The sequence below is a fragment of the Gallus gallus genome, chromosome 6, assembly GCF_016699485.2.
Source record: "Gallus gallus isolate bGalGal1 chromosome 6, bGalGal1.mat.broiler.GRCg7b, whole genome shotgun sequence".
Classification (NCBI taxonomy): Eukaryota; Metazoa; Chordata; class Aves; order Galliformes; family Phasianidae; genus Gallus; species Gallus gallus.
In genome coordinates, this window is record NC_052537.1 from 30,023,968 (window position 1) to 30,038,142 (window position 14,175).

The window sequence follows — 14,175 nt, forward strand, 5'->3', positions numbered from 1 at the left end:
AGCAAGTACTTAAGGAATGCAAAAGAACGTCATACTTTGTCATCACGTCAATGGGAACAGTTGGAAGGGGCCTAATTCCTGGGCTATCTACAGATTCATAAACGATATATCATGATATCTTAAGTGGAGTTCTGGGCTCTGCAGTGGAGGAGCCGTTGTCTTTCTGACCAGAGCAATAGGTTTGAGCAGCACAAAATCTTGATGAAAGTACTTGGGAATCTCAGCCCTGTAGCAGCAGAAAAGGTGAGTATCTATAGATAGGTGAAGAAAAAGAGCACTCATGGCCCATGCTACCTCCCCACCCTCAGCTTCCCATACCCAGATCACTCAAATTAGCTTTCACAAAGACAACATTCTCATAGAATATTTTCCCATTCCATCCTCAAAAAATGAGTTTCTTGTAATCTTAGTAGCTTCCTTGTTTTCCTTCAGTGCAGCATCCCTTCAATACTGCCTTGCAGATTTCTTGCATCACTCTATTCATTAGCTATAAGGGTGAAAAAGAGAATTAAAGCAAAAATAGGGATCTGTTCCCAAAGCCAGTGAAAACAATGGGAGTCAAAGGAACTGGCACTGACCAAACATTTTATTTTCCCCAGGAGAGCAGAATGATCCTAGCCAAAGTTTCAGATCATGAAGGTCCTGGTAATTCATTCAACACAACAAAACAGAAATTGACATTTCATTTAGGTTCTTACTCCTTGTTAATCGTGGCACTCACCTCAAGTTATGTTTGAGCAGAGAGCAACAGTCATCATTACTGCATTAACTGAGCACAGCGAGGTCTTCCATCTTCCTATGGGATTTCAGGCTGACTACTGTACATACAGTTTCTGACTGCTGAAAGCTGAGAATAACCTCTTAAAAAATACAATCTTTTTTTTTTTCCTCCCTAACTTTGGAAATTACAAACAGAAGAGCCTGCGATGTAAAGACACACAGAAGGAAATGATCTGAGAGAGGAGCCTTTAATAAGCTAAATAGGTTCAGCCTAATGTACATTCACGTCTTCATTAATTTAGTGGATGATTTTCAAAAGAATGAGCCTCTCTTTCACTGGTGCAGGCAAAGTGCAGCTAAACTCACCCCCTGCTGATGTGCTGTGGGTAAAATCATCCAGAAATCACTTAATCTGAAAGGAAAAATCCTCTTAGGTATTTCCCAAAGACTCCTTGAATAGGCTCAGCATAGGCAATCGTACATGGGAGAAAGCAGTTTAGGGGGAGATTTTCCTACAGCACAACTCCTGCATTTCCTCATTTCCCTTTGCCTGCAAGCGATGAATCTGTCCCCTCCAGCTCTGACAAGTCTTTCTGGGGCTGCTGGATGACATTTTAAAGCTGTTGTTTTGTCTGGGCACCTCACATGGAGCATCACATCGGTCTGTGCCCCAAGTAGCATGCAGCTGGAATTCAGACTCCATAAATCAAATCAGAAGAAATCTCAGGAGAGGGAGCTGTCACACGGGGTCATGTCAATGAAAAAAGACCAGCTTTTAAAAAGTGGGCATGTCTCAGCCCATTGGTGCCAAAAAGCTGCTCACTGGGGTCTGACTGAATGTCAATAACATCTCTGTTTCCATCCCATCTGCTTCACAGCACTCATTCATCAACAGAGAGCCTCCACGTGCCAACTGACAGCATCCACAGCGAGTAGAGAAAAACAGCATGACTGAACACTGCAGCCCAATGGCTCACCCAGCACCCTGCCTGCTGCAAAGGATGTGCTGAGGCAAGAGGCAACTCAGAGACACCAAAAAACTTAGGTAAAAAAATACACACACACACACACACACTACTATGACAATAACCCACCTCACCTCAGCTGAGGACAGTTTAATGCAAAAGAACAGTTGCTCAAATACTTTTTGAGGGGATATCATTCGAGTTCTGGGAAATAGCTGCCTTTCCATCTTACTAGGCCTAGGATAGCTGTTGGTTCAATTCAGAGGCTGAGATCAGAGAGCTTTCATTCATGAGTGCTGTGCCATGGAGAGAATCCTCCAGATAGTACACTTCAATATCCTTGTTCTGCTTCGAGCATACAAAAGAATTCACAAGAATTACCTTAGTATGAACTTCTATCTCACTGGTGATCTAACTGCTGTGACCTTGTTGCTGAACACTACTCTTACTGCATGCAACCTACTTCTTTCCTGGGAGCCTGCTGTCAGCCATGGTTTTCAACTTCCCAATTAGCAAATTTAGACTTATTTTTTTTTTTCCCCTCTGATGCCATCTAAAATAACCCCTGATTAAAAGGAATCACATTCTGGTATTGATTATCCACGCAGCTTGCAACTAGCATTACAATTTTGTTTTGTTGTTTTCACTGTATGCCTGACCTCTACATTTGGAGGCTCACAACACTTCATACTTGACCTCCATTATGTTTCTGGTTTCTTATTCTGTTAATGTGACCAACAGTGGTTTGTAACACATACACACAAGAGTCCCCCATACACAGTCCTTGCTAGGTGACAGAAGGACAAAGCTCTTTGGCCTGATGTGATACAGTAACATGCATGAGTTGACTTCATTTTTTGGCCTGGGTTGGTCAAGTGTTACACCATGTTGAGAAAGACTTTGTACCATTAGTGGCTTATTTGCTGCTGGAAAATCCACATCTGCTGACAGGAATATGAGTGCCATGGATTGGTCTGTAAGTTGGTATTAAGCTTCAGTGGTAAAGGGCAGGATATTCTTCCTCCTCTCCCAGTCTGTGAGCGATGTTGCTGATCCACATCCATTAATGTTTCTGCTACCATCCTCCAGCAGTGTGGGAAAACAAAAAACAGACTCTTCATGTCAACAAGAAATCTGGAAAAAACACAAAAACAGGGTTTCATAATCAAATAAATGTTTCTGTCCTTATACAGCATAAAGCTGCAGCAAAGAAAATGAAATATATTCATGATTCCCCTGCAGTAAACATACTTGCAGTCTGAAAAACAGTATCAAGTACACAGGGATCATCTACATGTCACTGTAACTGCACACTGCAATTGAGAAGCAAACAGCTTTTAGAAGACACTGAGAAAAACTCTAATTTTAGGCACAGAGAGCATGTGTTCACACTGCTGCATGATGGATGCATAATAGTGTGCTCCAGACAACCAACCTTAAAATATCTGAGACCTTATTGTGTTATTGGTGTTTATAGTTTGTACTGCAGTCAAGCCTAAAAGCCCTAGGGCCTCAATTGTGCTGTGGATGGCATAAACAGAGCAGAAAGACAGTCCTTGTCCCATCGATACTGCAAACTAAATGAAACCTTGTCCATCACCTTCTCTCCAGCCTTACAGCTCTTTCTACCTTAGATCTTCAGCACATAACCTCTCCCAGGTAGGAATAATGTGCTTCTAGCATGTCTGGATGGCACTGGTTTTTGAGTGGTTGTTGAATAAACAAAATGCACTGAGAAGAGCTGTTTGTCTTCTTTTTGAGAATGGGATCCAGTGTTTTTTGGGGGATATTTACACTACGATTGTTTTTTGGAACCCACAGAAATATAAATCGTAATAACTCACAAATTTTCCGTGCTGTTGTGTAATTCCATTGTAATTCTCTGGAATTCTATTGAAATTCTTCTCACAGATGCCTCTGTCCTTTGCTGGATCTGGCCAAGAATTGAATGTGGGATGATGAGGAGCCTTAATATGACAGATGAACATGTCCATCAACACTATTGTGATTCTAAGTAGTCAGATTCTTTTTCAGTTCCTTTCTCAGAGGCTGTGGCACTGAATGAACCAACACTGAAGTCAAGCACAGCAGAAAATTTACTTGCTTCTGCTTCTATCTGACCAGCAAAATAACATTTTCTCATTAATTTCCTGCTGTTATTTTTAAGAAATTAAAGGTTAGGTAAGAATCTTAGTGCTATGGATTAGTTAGGCTTCTAAATTTTTCTTTTCTCAGACAGAACCAGCTGAAAACTAGTTGATATTAGGTGTTTTTTAGAACACATTTTGGACTAAAACTGTCTCTACCTTTTTTCACAACTCTCAGAGCACTCTGGGGCTCTCTTAGCAAGTGATGTGACATGCCCACCTTTCCCAGCCTTCCAGGAGCCTGCCCACTTCTGCTTTTCCTCTTGGTCTCCTTCCAGCTGCTCACTGAGCCTCTTGCCAGACTCACCTGCAAGAAAGCTTCTTCCAGGTGGAATCTCACATTATTACCATTTCCTGCAGGCCTCAGATCCACCTTGAATGTGAGCATCCCAACATGAGAATCGTGGCTGATTCTGGTCCCATGCACTCTTCAAAGATGCAGCCATCCCAGACATGACAGGAGGAGCCTGGGCTTGCAGATGGGACAAACAGTGCAGGAGCCTGCTGATGCACAACTTCTGTTTCTTCATTACCCCAGAGTCATGCTGAAGGAGACTGTTGAGGTCTATGAGCCTTCCTGGACCAACTCAATGCCATCATCTCTCATCCCAAGGGATGTTACAGCAAAAAGCCACTGGTGCCTGCATGGTGCAGATGTTCTGAGTTTGGTAATTACTCACCAAGAAGATTAAAGATCAGGTGGTCACCTCAGTTGCATCTACTTTATCACAGCCCTGAGGGCTCTCCCCAAGTCTCAGGAGCAGAGAGATGCAGTTGGTGTCCTGCAGATCCAGCTGTCAGTTCCCAGCTTGCAGCATTGGTGTTCTGAGGCAGGCAGAGACTACAGGAAGGCTAATTCTCCATTAAAGATATGGTCCTGGGATGTCTTACTAAGAACCTAAAAAAAAAATATCCTGCCTTGAGTGTCCTCTTTCTAAATCTAACCCAAAGCTTACACTGGTCACCAACTGTGAACTGGATGCACATCTGTTCCTCTGGATTAGCTACAGCCTCCCCCCACCCTATGTCAGACCTCACAGACCAGCCAGCCCCATGCCTCCAGCCCAGTCTATGGGTCCAAACTCAGCTACTAGTGCTGCTCTTATTTGTGCTGGGCTTATGCCCCTGCCCACTTATTTATTGAAGCAGCCAACGAGTTGCTCAAACCCACAAGAGATGGCTCTATTTCTCTACCCAGCCCCATCATGATCAATTGTTCCCACCACTTTGCCGTTTCTGCAGAACGTGTGCCAGTTTTATTTCCAAGAATGCAACAACACGAACGTTTTTCAATTACTCAGATAGATTTTTAGCTTGTCATCGTCTGCCATTCACTTGAATTGTGCACCCTCGCCCTACCTCAGCTCACTGGTGTGCTGACACGGGCTGTGCGAGGTTGCTCCCCATTGCAGCACTAAGGAGCAGGATGCTGTTGCCCTGCCACGTGTGGCGACGCCGTGCTCCTCTGCATCTGGTTTCTAAACAAACCCCCTACAACAGACCAATCTGTTAAACCTTTGAGAGCCTCATTTCCAGGTTTCAACAACATTCTCTTCAGAAATGAGCACTTCATGGAGTTCATTTAAGGTTGTCGAAGCCACAAGTTGCTGTCAGCGCTATTTACCACTTCAGTGGCTCAGCTAAGGCCTCAGCTGCTGCAAGCCAGCTCAGTGCTAATAGCTGAGCCTTCCTGATTTACATCAACCTCTGCCAAGCTGACAGCCATCCTCCACTGCCTCCCAGTAGCTGTCTGTGTACACATTTGTTACAGACAGCACAAAAGCAGATTTCCTCCTGCCACCCCTGTCCAGGCCCTGTGTTTATACTGGAGCAACCAAGCACGGTGGATGCCCCATGCTATGCAGTCAGCTGGGCCCTGCAGCCTGCTCTGTGCATGCGGTACCTGGGGCTGCCTTTCAGGATCAAGTCTGGGATATTTCCTCCTCAGTCTTGCTTCCTTTATGGGCTCTTATCCCTTACCTCACTGCAAGCCCTCACCTCCTTTGTTTGGTAACTGGACAGAGGGAACAGAACTCCCTTGTCCCAAACATCACTTTGTAATTCTCTGCACTTTTCCCAGGCAGAGCAACTCAGCTCATCTACAGTCAAAAGGCTTTTTACCTATTTTTAATGCCATTCCTACCCCTGCTCCTTTCTGACTCCCCAAAACATGGCTCTCACAGACCCAAGCCTAAATGCCCCAAACCTTCTCAAACCCCTTCCAGTTATACATAAAAACTACTGACATCTTTGATTTCACACCCTCTATCTCATTCCACACTTCTGCAACACTCAGTGTAAGCTCCAGAGCCTATAGAAAACAAACCACCAGCTCCCCCAGCCAAAGGCCCCAATGGCATCTGGTCCATCTGTTCCATGGCAAACTGGCAGCACAACAATAACTTCCAGTAAGCTGAGGAGCGGATGGTTTTAGTGAGTAAAACCACTGCGCCTTCTGTCTTTTATTTCAATAGTAAATTTAATTTTATTATCTTTCCCCCAGTTTGCCACAGGATTGTGCTGAGGGCCCTCACAACTGAGTTGCAACATGGGAGGTTTATCAGCCTTGGAAGTGGGAGGGTCTAAAACACAGTTTGCACCTCCTGCAGAAGCCTGGCTCTTAACAATGAGCTGGGACTGCATGCAGTGAGCCCCAGACATCCTATTCTGGGAGCTGCTCACAACATGCTGGCAGTGGCATGGTACAGAGGGCACTGGGAGATTGGGGACATCAGAACGGTGGCTCTGGTGAGGTTTCAGGAGCTACTCTCCATGCCCTTGCTGGGGAGCAATTACCATCCCTACCATATTTTCAAGATATTTTCACCTTTAAAATTTTACTTTAAAAACCAAAATCTGAGACTTCTTATTGCATGCTTCCAGCGGCTGGAGAATTAAGACAAGCCTTACAATGTAGCATGAAGAAATGGTGAGAGCTGACAACATAATATCACAGTTTGACAAGAATCATAGAATCATTGAGGTTGGAAAAGACCTCCAAAGTCATCCAGTCCAACCATCCATCTACCACCAATATTGCCCACTAAAACCACATGACACGAATACTGTAGAAGCATAGAATTGTTTGAGTTGGAAGGGACACTTAAAGGTCATCTTGTCCATATCCTGCATAAGAGGGAGTGATTCCTCCCAGAATGTTTGCAATTCAAGAAATTTAATGCTCAGATCTCATGTTTTTGTGTCCTCATGAGAGGATTTTTAAAGAACATATCAGGATATTGTGCTCCTGCACTGTTTGTTAATAGTTTCCTGCCTCCCTTCAGGAAAAATGAAATATTTCTTCTCTGAGCTCTTCGTGCAATCTTCTGTCAAGTCAAAGCAGAAAGGAAAAACTATTTACACTATTTTATTAGGCCAAATGTCAATTTGTTTTTCTGAAATCTTTACCAATCTTCCTGGCATTTAATATGCAAACAGAAATATATATATATACACACACATATACTATATGTAATATAATAGTATATTATATAATACTATACGATATTATATATATGTATATATAAGTATATACATACATATATATATATATCTTTCATTTCTTGTGACAGTGCCTGAAATATCCAACAGGCTGATGCACAGAGCAGTATTTCTTTCATGTGTAAGAAAGGGAGAGACCAAATGTGCTAGAGAAGGTGGATAGCAGCTGGGTAGGAAGGAAAGGCATGGAATCACTTTGTTTTTGTGAGTCTTTTTAATCTGGTTTCATTAATCTCTACTGAGCCTGACTATAGACAGCATACCTTCCATTTTACCAGAATCTTGGTCCTGCCCACAAAAAACAGCCTTTTTCCACATGGAGAAAATACTCCAATTTCTACTCCACTCAGAAAATCCACCTTGTTTCCAGTTTGGTTCAGCATTATTACACCAGGCACAAGGAGCTGCATCCCAGTGCCTGCCCCTGCCTACCCAGCCCATGGGGCAAGCTTGGAGCAGCTGGTCCTACTGCTCCGTGCCTGCCCAGGTCAGCCTCTGGTCCACAGGAAAACATTTCTTATCTGCCCACTGAGTTTTTCTCTTAAAGAGAGAGGTTTTTTCTCCCATTTCTGCCTCCCAGGGGCTGTGAAAAGACTCATAAGCAACACTCCCAGGCATTTGGTAGAAAGAGATATATTTCATTCACACATGATTTTGACCAGAACAGCTTGTGTAGGGAGAGGCAATGGCAAATAACCAGTCCTAAGTCAACCCAAAAAAAGGTGGTGGTCAAAATCCAGTTAAAGAAAGAAAGAAAGAGTTACTTATCCACCTCAAGGATCAGGTCCTGTTCAATATTCCAAAGGAAGGGATCTCCAGGTAGAAAACCTTCCCTTGTGGCAGCCAGCCCTTAAATGAGGCTTAGAAAAGGGTGGAACCTGTTTTCACCTGTGCTTACAGGACCGGCTGTGTCCCTTCGCCGAGTGCTCAATCATTGGTTCAGGCTGTGACTTAGCAATTCCCATATAGCTTTACAGGTAGTCACCCTTATATCCACAATTGCCTATCAGCAGATTTGTGCCATGCTGAGATTACATTCAAAGCTCAGAGTATGAACCACGTATGAAGTTGCATTCTATGAGCTGGAACTCTTGTATTCCTAGTCCCACTATTTATAAGCACTGAAAGAAGCCTGTATTTTACTTAAAATATGATTCATCCAATGGCTCAGTGTGTCAGCAGCCTCTTGTATTCAGTTTTGGGGCCTCAGCCCTTGTCAGGGATGTGTCTGTAAAATATAAATCACCATATTAGTAGACTTTGGGCATCACATAGGTTTTATTTACATTTGTGATGTTCTCAGAAGAGAGGACTCTACCAAATTCTCCCTTCAGTTTGGATATTAGGAAAAACTTCTTCAAAAGAGTCACTGGGCACTGGAAAGGACTGCCCAGGGAGGTGGTGAAGTCACTGTCCCTGGAGGTGATGTGTAGATGTGGTACTAAGGGACATGGTTTAGTGGGCAATACTGGTGGTAGGTGGATGATTGGACTAGGTGGTCTTAGAGATCTTTTCTAACCTAAATGATTCTATGATTCTATAAATGACCTATTGGTTGTGGGCTACTGGTATCAACTGGTCTGAAAGTAAGTTCCTGTTATCTACAAATGTAACTACTTTTCCTTTTTCTTAGTCTTTTTGCATTTGTTAACTTATCAGAGAGGAAGCAGGAGGTACCTGGCATTAAGAGACTCACCCAAGGTTGCAGAGTGAGTCAGTCGTGGAGCCCAAATGATGTCCTGGAAGTTCCTTTTATGTATTTATTATTTTCATCGTATTCTATAATAAAAGTGACTAGGAAGAAGTTTATGAATATTAGCATTCATCTGATGAATACAAGGCCAATCGTTCCATGAAGTGATGCAGTTGGCTTGATAACGCTGAAGGATTCCTAAACCTATAAAACCCATGTATGACCTTCCTCCTGCCTACTGTCTATTTGAATGACAGCTGGTGAGAGATTCCTAGAGACTTTTTCTCTACCAAAAGCTCAGGTGGTGCTCTGCAGCTCCATCATGTTAGATCTTTCCAAACTACTTGGAAAGCACAGGGCAGCAGTGGGATATTGCTGCCCAGCCAAAGCCCCTTGGGGCTTCCATTCCTACATGTTCTCAGCCTTCTTCCAACTACAGCACTGACTGCTGCTCTGAGTCCAGCAGAATGGCCTGATTTTAGATATTCTCCTAAGAGTGACCCACAGGACCAACCCTCATTTGAGAAGGAAGGTTTTCTTGAGTGCTAGAAGCAATCTACATCACTGACACCACAAGTAATTCCTTTGTAGTATCACAAAAATGTGTCCAATAGGCAAGATGCTCCTTTCCTGGTGCTCTGCTCTCCTGTAATGGTTTCACGTAACAGTGCAACTTTCAGCAACGATCATTTTGCCCAACTCAGATCTTTTCCATCTGCTGTGGTCTGTGCAGGGTGCTTTAATACCTCGACCCTCTTGGCTATTAGCCCACTGAGGCTGTCTGTTAGGATAAAAGAAAAAGGTGAGATTATATTCTCCCCTCCTGGCATCCCAACACACTTCTATTTTTCTGTAATAATCCTGCTTACGGAAGATGGATTTCTAAGGAGATGTTGTATGTTAGACATGGCCAAAAAAAATTAGCTATAGGCAAAAAACTGCCCTGAAGAAGAAAAGTATTGCTTTTATTGAACTTAAAACCAAACACCCTACTTTGATCTACTTGTTTTTGAAAAGAAAAGAAATTCAGTTTGGGGGAAAAAAAAAAAACCACCAAAAAACAGCAGTTTCAGCTCAAATATTCTTGTTTTCGGCTAAAAAATTTCTAGATTCAACCAGAATAGAGGTATATATTTTTAACAGATCGTCAATGAAATCTCCTGTATATGGATAAGTAATAAAAGGATGGCACACGGCCCAAACAGTGTGCAATCTAAGTGATATTTAGGCATACTTCAAGCCTCAGCTACCACAGAAATCGATTTATGCTCCCTTTTATCTTTTTTATTGTAGTTTATTTCTTATGTCTTCGGCCCACAGCTAAAGGATTATTGCAGATGGCTCAGGGCAGGGGAAGGAAAGGTGAGGCTCACTGGGCTCTGGCTGTCTCCATCTAAGATGAGTTCTTATGGGATGCCCCAGTTCCAGATCAAACTCCAACGGCAGAGGATGGGACCTCCCGATCCCAAGGCTGGCACACTGGGATGTGGTTTTCCTTCTGCCTTCTGCACAGGCGCTGGGCTTGGATGCACGTTCAGGACATAAACTTCCCCAGGACCTGGAAACATGAGTGTGCTGTGTCTGGGTCGGGCCTCTCTCTGTTAAAAACCCACTGTCATTGCCTTCTGGTAAATGGTGATCAACGCATGTTTTACAAACCACAGGGAACCGCGCAGTTATCCAGCGCCTTTCACCAGCGGCTCTCAAAGTACCGCACAAACAAATAACCAAGTTTTACAATAACTTTATATTGCAGCTTTTCTAGACAGTGGGAAGCTGACATCAAAGGGGCTTCCCACCACTGTACAGCAAAACTGCGCAAACTTAGGGGCACAACACAGGAATCCCGATTCCAGCTCTGATTTCATCTCGCAGGCAAGATTTGTTATTTCTCCACTTCCTTCTGGCAATTGGCCCAAGGTTCCTATCGCTGCTGGCCAGAGATAGGAACAATCATTCACACCGGCGTACTTTTTATTCTCTTTAAAAGGAGCACATAAAATGAATCAACTTGAGAGAGCGGAAGAGATGCATAGGGAACAAGGGGAGCTCTTTACAAAGTGGCTGGTCGAACACACACCAAAATCAGCAGATGTAGCAGGGCAGGGGGAGCAAAGGAAAGCCCTTTCGCTGCTTTTTGGGTGCTGCCCTGAATTTCTGCCCTGCCGTGGTTGGTTGAGGTCCCAGGCTAAATAATTATCAACAACTCCTATTAATGAATAGCACCAGAAGCCCTAGTGAAAAATCTCAGGTCCCTTACTCACAATTCTAGTCACTTCCCCAACCTACTTCTAAAATTAGAAACAAACAGGCCCCTTCTAAAAGCAATAAACAGCACTTTAATTGGACTGAAGCCTATAAATCTGTCAGCAGCTAGTTACTCCAACTCCATTGTGAGACCAGCGCCTTTGAAGCCCCTCCCTTGCCTTCCACTGCTGTGCACTGGGATGCAGTGTGATGGGGCTGTGAGGTGTAGGGCTGGGGGATTGCTCCGGCTCAGATGGACATCATGATAGAGCAGGAGGAGAAGCTCAGGCTGCAGATGGCTGCTGCATGTGGTCTGTGAGCACAGCAGCAGAATCATAGAGTCATAGAATATCCCAAGTTGGAAGAGACCCATAAGGATCATCGAGTCTAACTGCTGACATGAGGTGATGTACTGCACTTAGAAGATACATCTCACATCAGGGCCGTGGGAAATGCATATTAAAATGCATTTTGCTTAGCTAAAACTACATTTTCTTATTTTTTATTATTTTTTTTGTCACCAAAGATTGCTTTAAAGAAAATCCCACCTGGTTTGAAATGATGCCACATGTTAGTGTCATAATGCAGCAGAACCCAGCAAATGGGTACTAATCAGTCCAGTTTCCCTTAGAAAGAGGCTGTGTAAAGGGAAAATAAATTCAACAGCTGCTATTTCAGACGTTTCAGCTGTTTCGAAGGGGAAAAGGGATGGCAGCCTTGTAGCAAAGGGCACTATCTGCAACTTCAGGATTTTCTCCAGTTTGGTGCAAACTGACCTGATTCCTAACAGGGAATGTGTGATGTGCAGAGACATGTCCCAGTTGAGCCACTGAAGTACCTCTGTGTTCAGATGGTCTGCTGGGCCACACATGGCCTTCATGTGTCATCCAGCAGAAGCGAAACCGCACCAGAGACAAAAGCAGACAGTGGAGAGTGGGGATAGGACACACAGGTGAGCATGTTCCTTCCTGCCCCTCCAGTGAGATTGGGTTCAGGGCAAGAAATAAAACTGCTCTCTTTAAAAAAGTGCTCAGGAAGAGGGGAAAAAAAGAGATATTTTTAGTACTACCTCAAGAACAAATAATGAAAACTTGCACAGAGGTGTTATTGAGTAAAAGATACAGGAAGATCACATTGCAAGAATAAGATGAGGTGGCACACAGGCATCTTATAGGCAGAGTTCCTGAAACTGTGAGAATGATCATAGAATCATAGAATTGCTTGAGCTGGAAGTAGGATTTAAAGGCCGCCTGGTCCAACTCTCTTGCTATGGATACCTACAGCTCAATCAGGTGCTCAGTGCCCTGTCCAGATGGACTCTGAATGTCTCCAGGGATGGGGCATCCACCACCTGTCTGGAAAACCTGTGCCGGTGCTTCACTGCTCTTATTGTAAAAAATATATATATATATATCCAACCTAAACCTCCTCTTTTTTAGTTTGAAACCATTTCCCTTTTCCTATCACAACAGACCCCGCTAAAGAGTCTGTCCCCCTCTTTCTTGTAGCCCACCTTTAGATACTGACAGGTTGCCCTTAGGTCTCTTCAGAGCCTTCTCTTCTCCAGACTGAACAGCCCCAGCTCTCTCAGCTTGTCCTTGTAGGGAGGTGTTCCATCCCTTGGGTCATTTCTGTGGCACTCTTCTGGACCTGTGTGTCCTTCTTGTCCTGTTTCCTCTCCGTTTGGCTCCATGAGGACCTGAGAGGTTTCTTGCCCTCAGTAGCAGAGGACATTGCTCCATGCAGTGTGAGCATTCACATAAACAGAAGAACGTGAGAGCAAATAAGAACTGACACAGCACGAACTGCCCAGTGCCACCTAGCCTTCCCCAAATAAATGCCAAGAAACAACATTACATACACATTAGAAATATATATATCTATATATGCACATGTACTCACTAAGTGCATGTAATGCTCTCTCTCATAAGAAAATGCTGGCAGCCTTTCAGCAAGCCGTCCTCAGCTGCTAATAAGAAGCACATCCTGCTTTCTGGAGGTGTGTGGCACTGTGAATACATTCAAGCCATTCCTGTGGAGGGATTGCTCTTAAAATCCTTCAGATGCCTTTGTACCTGGATAAAACATTAACACAAACTTCACACACTGAGTGTGGGGCAGAGTGGCAAATCCCACCTCAGTAACAGCTGTGGTGGTGTCACCTCTAGAAATCAGGAACTTAAAAGCCAAAGTTTGGCTTGAGTAATCTTGAGTTTTAAAAATAGATCGTGCATTCAAGGTGCTGTGAAAGCAAGTGTTTTAATCTGAAATACCTTGGTCTAGGGCTGTCACACTGTGAGATGGGACCGCATTCCTGTGCAGCCTCCCAGAGCTGCTCCCAGAGCTGCAGCCGTGCTTCAGAAAGAAAAATAGTACTACATTTTAGCAGTGTACCTGTGAGAACAGCTGACCCTCTGGACCATTAAGATAACCCCGCATTTCTAAACAAAAGGGGTTTTTAGTTTTTCTGTTCCTATGAAAACACACTGGAACATTTCACCACAGTCTTCTTTCACTTTAATTAGCCAGGAAAGACAAGGAATGCCAAAGGGCAATTATAGAAAATATATACTGTACTGATTAGGAATCTCCTTTCTGTAGCATGAAGACATCAGCTTGAAGTTCACATTAAACCCCTCTCCCCCTCTAACGAGATATGCCTTATCCAACCCAGAAAGATACAATTAACTTGGGAAAGAATGCAGCCTTTCTCAGGGGGAAAAATGATTGGGGAGGGGAGGAAGAACTCATGTTAGAAGGTGAAGGGCTGATCTTGAAGGCTCTGGTCACATCATGGCCTATGGGGATCAGCGCGTGTGGAATCCAACCTGAGGGCTGCTCTCTCCCTGGCAATGGCGACGTTGTCGTTTTGCTTTTTTTCTCGTAACATTTGCTATTGTTT

At 43.8% G+C, this 14,175-nt stretch overlaps 1 long non-coding RNA gene across 1 annotated transcript; it reads right to left on the minus strand.

The window, feature by feature from the left end:
• Nucleotides 1–564: 564 nt before the first annotated feature.
• On the minus strand, nt 565–13,920 carry LOC101747677. Its single transcript, XR_006939681.1, has 4 exons — nt 13,547–13,920; nt 8,106–13,348; nt 3,530–5,323; nt 565–2,819 (listed from the first exon to the last, which is right to left on the minus strand). It is a non-coding gene; the product is annotated as an uncharacterized LOC101747677 (long non-coding RNA).
• Nucleotides 13,921–14,175: the final 255 nt, after the last annotated feature.